This window comes from Talpa europaea, assembly GCF_964194135.1.
Source record: "Talpa europaea genome assembly, chromosome: 1".
Classification (NCBI taxonomy): domain Eukaryota; kingdom Metazoa; phylum Chordata; class Mammalia; order Eulipotyphla; family Talpidae; genus Talpa; species Talpa europaea.
This window is the reverse complement of record NC_140073.1, coordinates 54,049,927-54,056,321: the sequence shown is the minus strand read 5'-3', so window position 1 is coordinate 54,056,321 and position 6,395 is coordinate 54,049,927.

The window sequence follows — 6,395 nt, the reverse complement described above, 5'->3', positions numbered from 1 at the left end:
TCTGTATTACGTAATCTCTAATCTCCTGAAATTTATGGAGAATTTCATGTTTTTACCTTGTATTGGGCCTACTATATTATTTGCTTAAGTAATAGTACCTATTAATAATATATTTGCAGTTTAAAGAGAAGTACAAAATACCATTTTTATCTTAGGTCCTTAGTTTTACCCAGATAAAGAAACCAGGGTTAGTAAGTGCTAAACATTTCAAAAGATTTCATAATACTTTGACAATAACTTTAAAGATTTCATAATTCAGTATTCAACATAATCTCATTGCTTGTTGACTTATAAATAGGGAAACTGAGGTACAGGGCAGTTAAGAGACTAGTCCTTATGGTTGAATCAGAGGCTTTCCAACTGAATTTTCTTCAAAGATCATACCTTGTGGATAAATTTTTATTGGTTTTACCAATAAAGACCATACAGTCCCTTTGTAACAAAACCTACAGTGTCTCTGCTTGCTGCATGAATAACACTGCCTGCTGTGTGCCAGACAACATGCTGGTCCCCGTGTCACAGAGGTGGACATTGTTTCACGCTCATGAAACTGATGATTTTAGTGAAGACAGACAATAAACAAATAAATGATTGGTTTGTTATAAGTTATGCCAAAATATTGAGGGGAAATACTTCCCTCTATATGAAGGAAGCTTCATAGCATATTTTTTTTGGCACTTCTCGCATTCACTGACCCCAGCGTGAAGTGAAGTGAAAGGAGTGACAAATCCCAAGCAGCCCAGCCACCACTTTCCCCACTGGTGTGGCACCAGACTGTCTGCAGAGAACACGATGCTTTGCTCCGTGGGGATCAGTTTCGCCTCTGCTGCTAAGCCTGCCCCTCGTCTAGTGATGCTTAGGGAGAGAGTCAGTCGCTCCAGCTCTGAGGTCAGTGATAAGAAGTTGGCTAAACTGAAATTATTAACCATATTTTCCACCTTCATCCACACTTTTACCAGTTTTATTAGTAAATAAAGGTGCTATTGAGGCCACTTGTTCTTATCTCAGGTTCATAACCCAGAGGCAGGGGCGCCACTGACTGGATCTCTTCAAACCTCAGTGAATAAAGATGCATGTATCCCGTCATGGGCATGTATCATGAAACAGATTTTGTTCATTCTTTCAGGGACTTAGCAAGTGAAGTGCTTCCAATAATGAAATAGAAATCTACACACACCATACCCTCTTCCCATTACTGCCAGAACCTGTATTTTTTTCCTTAAAGACTTCATTTTGGTGGTAGTTTTAGATTTTAGATAGTTAGACTTTTGTTTAAGGAATGGAAATATCTGGGGGAGGGGGGGTGCGGGGAAAGTGTGTTCCCACATACCTCAAAACTACCTGGGCTCCAGCTCCTGCACCACTCTGTAGACTTGCTTTTGTTGTTTACATCTGTTTCATATGCTAAACTGAGTCCCCAGGAGGTCTCCTGGCATTTATGAAGGTGCTTGGTAAATGTGTCCAGAATAAATGATATAAATACACCCAATTCACCTTAATCCAAAATTTTAAATATTTTATTATGGTTATGTTGAGGACATTTCATTTTTACTGCGTTTCTGAGAACACTAAACTTTGGGGGGCATTTTCTGCAAGTAGTAAGAAGCCTCCAAGAGGACTAGCTACCTTTTCTCCTTGCTTATGGCCTCAGATCCTAATTTACTCATTCACGCTACTTGCTAGTGCGATAAAATAAATGAGGCAAGATTATATAAGGACTAATTAAAAGTCAATGAAAATTTTTAACCATTTCGAAAAACAATCCAAATTTATAATACCCATTTTGTTATACTTTAACAATTTAGACTTGTGATAGCATTTTAAATATTTTTTAATATAAAGAAAAAATTGGCAGGTTATGCTGAAATTAGTGGTGGTCATTTTGTAGAATAATAGCGCCCATTGACTGACTATAAACAACAGCTAAATAACAAGTATGAACTCATCTATTTCTCACTGCAGTCCTCTTAGGGAGGTGGGATAATCACTTCACAGACAAAGAAACAAACTAAGTCAAGTAACTAGCCAAGGCCATGCATTTGGAAAGTCACACAGACTTCAATTCAAAATCTCACGCTCTTAATACCCTAGTGATCCGCTGTCCCAAGAGCTGGAAAAGCTACTGAAGCTTGGAAGCAAAATATCAGAATTTCTACTGGTTTCTCTTTTATACCTTTTCACTTCTTTTTTTGTGTTTCATTAACATAATGTAGCAAAATATATATTTGATGCTTGATCCCAATTTCTGGAACAGAGCTCCTAAAACTCATACTTTTCTGAGTGCTGGGGGTGGTTAGGAGTTTCCTTTGTTTCCTAGGCATACAGCTTCTAAGACCCTTGGACTCTCCAGAGTGGTAAGAGCATCTTGTCAACAAAGGAACTGTTTGGAAGTTAGTCCTTACTTACCCTAAGCAGCCACAGCCCAGGTAAATCCTAACACTATGGAAAAAGGGAAAAACAGGTAACTGGTGACCTCCAGAGAGCCTCCCCACCAAGTGTGTTCTCCTATTACAATACTCTGCTACTATTTCTTTTTTTCTATCTGAAAATTTTACTCCTTTGTGGTAAAAACATATACTCCAGCAAATAAACAGCTCCTTTTGTACCATTCTTTAAAGCCTAACCTGCCATCTTCTTAAGATGCTCTCAGTTTTTGATAAATGTTCAGATGTAAGGTTAGTAACTAAGTAAAATCACTCTAGAAACTATATATGGTACGTTAGAACAATTACATTCTCTCTTAAAGAGGTAAAGTTAACTCCTTTTCAGAATGTAAAAACAACAAAAGCATGGATGACAATTCACTAGACTTGAAATGCTTTGTTAATGCAATAAATTTGCACTGGATCGAAAAAGTTGTGAATTGTTTAAAAATGATCTTCATTAAACTATGCTTTTAAAGTTATCCTTTTAACACGTGGCATGTGCCCATTTTTACAAAGGCACTTCTTGTGTATTCTTCAAAATAAAGTGTAAAAATTAATATTGTCATTTATTTTCCTGTGTCACTAGTATAGAGGGAAGCAGGGCCTTCCTGGTGGTGCAGAGGTTAAGTCTCTGCACTATCACGCTATTGCCACCCACTGCAGCATGTGTCTGATCCCAGGCCAAGGAGCTAACCCACATGGCACAGCAGACCTCTCCTGTCTCCCCGCTGCTCCCCTCAGCAGTGTATTTCAGTAGATCCACCTGTTCTCCCCACTCTGTCTCTGGTGACTCCTCTCACCGCCCCACCCCTTACACCTCCCCCCCACACCTCTGGCCTACACCCCAGCTCTTGTATGCATAAATAAGTAAAATAAATATTTAAAAAAATAACTGGAATAAGTATAACAAAGTATTTCCAGCACTAAGATTAACTTTAGGGTAACTAAGCTAGAAGGTAAATAGTCCTAGAAGGCCAAGGGAAATGTCGAATGTGGGGATTCCAAGAGTCTTTTAAGAAAACAGACTCTGGGGGCCTCCCTGGTGGAGCAAGGGGTTAAGACGCAACCTATGAAGCTGTCCACAGCCACTGCAGCAAGATTTCAATCCCAGGCCAGGGAGCTACCCAAATGGCGCAGCAGACCTCTCCTGTCTCACCCACTGTTCCCCTCATCAGTGTATTTCACAATCTGCCTGTTCTGTTCCCCACTCTGTCTCTGGTGAATCTTCTCACTCCCCACACCTCTGGCCTGTACCCCAGTTCTCGTATGCATAAATAAATCTTAAAAAAAAAAAAAAGACCGTGAACTTCCCGATTAGAATCCTATAGCACATATCTCTCACATATTTAAATGCCCAACAAATGTTAACAACTATTGTTTCCATAGATCGAAAACTTAAACTAGTAACATAAAGGTTATCATAATGATAGCTAAGCCAATTTCCTTGGCATTCGCTTACAGACCTTTGACTAGCCTGACCTGGTCTTAACCAAATGCACTCCTGTCAGGACAAGCTGCTGTTGGTGATTCTGGGTCAAGGTGACCTTTGTGATCATTTGAAGTGCACACCAGGGCCTAGCGTGTGGGCAGCCTGGTATATAGTGACAAGGCTATGGCTAGCAGTGCCCAAAGCTAGCAGTCAGATCTACAGGTGACCCAGGATCTAGACAACTGCTCCAAGAGAGTTGAAAAAATTTCTAGCTTAAGTGGGGTAAGGGTGGGTGGGTAGGGAATGTGAGGGAATTGAAGTGAGAACTGAACTGAGAAATGCCACGGTGGTTTCTTTTCTTTTCTCTTTTTTTAAGATTTATGCATACAAGAACTGGCTACAGGCCAGAGGTGTAAGGGGTGAGAGGATTCACCAGAGACAGAGGGGTAACAGAACAGGCAGTTCAACTGAAACGCACTGCTGAGGGGAGCAGCAGGTGAGACAGGAGAGGTCTGCTGCACCATGTGGGCAGCTTCCTGGCCAGGGATCGAACTCATGCTGCAGTGGCTGCAGACAGCTTCATAGGTTGCGTCGTAACCCTTGTGCCACCAGGGAGGTCCAGCCATGGCTGTTTCTGATCAGCAAAGTAGGGGAAAGGAAAAGAATAAAGCAGTGTCTTTTCATTCTGGCCACCTCTGTATTCCTTTCTTATAAAGCATGGAAAACCAATGATAAAATTCTAAAGCAGATCATTTACATGCATATTCTTAGCAAAGACATCTTAAGGGATTTTTACTTCCTCTTACAAGAGTATATTTTCATTTCTGTAAAACTTTCCTGAGTAAGATACTTGGCTGTTGTAAAGTTGTCCTTTTCTAAAACTTACTTTCTGATAATGTATTTATGACCTGTTGCAGGGGGCCTTGCTGCCCCAGCCAGGTAAGACACTGGCAAGCAGCTAAGAAAAGGGCTTCACACCGTGGGGCTGAAGAAAAAGGGCCTCACACGGTGGGGCCAAAGATTTCCAAAGAGCCTCACACCATGAAGCTGAAGATTAATCTATAATCTATATACATCCCTTTGTTTTTTGTTCTTGGTCATATAAGAAAAACTCGGAAAATACATTGGGCAATAAAGTATATGTATAAGAATATTATAAGCACATGGCACGGAGAATTACCTGCTTAAAAATCAAACACTGTAAATTTGGCCTGCCTGACAAAGGGAAAGTTTGTTGTACATGAGCACGCATGACAAGCCATCCAGCACAACGATTATAGTAATCCTTCTTTTGCTTTTTTTAAAGAAGTTTCTTAGAAAAATTTTTAAATGAAGTTAACTGTATTAAGAAGTTTCTTGGGGGGCCTCCCCGGTGGCGCAGCGGTTGAGCGCTGGGCTGCGAGGCTGCCCGCAGCCTCTGCAGCGCCGGTTCGATCCCCGGCCACCGGGCGAGGGTCCCACATGGCGCGCAGACCGCCCACTGCTCCCCCCAGCAGTGTGTTTCGATGGTCTGCCTGTTCTGTTCCCTGCTCTGACTCTGGTGAATTCTCTCACCCTCTCATGCTTCTGACTGTACCCAGTGCTTGTATAAATAAATAAATAAATCTTTAAAAAAAAAAAAAAATATATATATATATAGGTCTCCTTATTTAAAAAAAAAAAAAAAAAGAAGTTTCTTGGTAGAAACCGAAAAGCAGCTGGTCTCCGGCTGAAGGCCATGTGAATAGAAGAGTCTTTGGATGCTTAGGCTTTCGCTGATAGGGGTGTACTGGCGGCTATCAACTGTCTTAGGTAATTGGCTAGCTAAAATAATGAGTTTTAGTGTAAGGCTTAGTTTTTTATCCATTAACCTTGAAGGTTGGTTGCCTTCTTGCTGAGAGCACGTAGCAGCCAAAAGTCTATGGGAAAAGAATGCACTGATTGTTTCTGCTTTGCTTCCATGCACATGATGATGTCATCTCACTGCTTGCAAAAAATGAATAAATAAAGACCTGCTGAGCCCCTCAGTAGAAGATACTTGCACCTCATCCAGTGTCAGTGTCTCCTCACTACCTCATCCCCTTCCCTTTAGCCCTTAAAGTTTCGCCTAGGCTGTCTCCTCCTTTCAGGGACTCCTGACACGACACTTTGCCAAGGCTGGTCGTTGGCAATGACCCAAGATCAGATGCTTTTTAAAATTCAATTCATTAGAAAAGTTATTAAAAATCATATCCTCTATAGTAGTAGTAAGTGGTATTATCTAGAAAGTTTTATAATTCTATTATAAAGCCATAATAGATTTTTCTAATAAGTTTAAATGTCTAGAATAATTTTTAGCATGTAGGACTGGACTGCAACATCATGTATTTTAAAATTTATGGAAATACTTGCAAAATCAATTATCCATAAATCTAGTTTTTGACTTGCCTATGTAAATATGTAAAAAAATTATTGGGAGAGGGAATACAACTAACTCCACATAACTTTAACAATTCCTTTGTTATGGTAACACTTGTCTGTTTTCAGAATTGGAATAACATCATAACTTCTGAAAAGAGCTT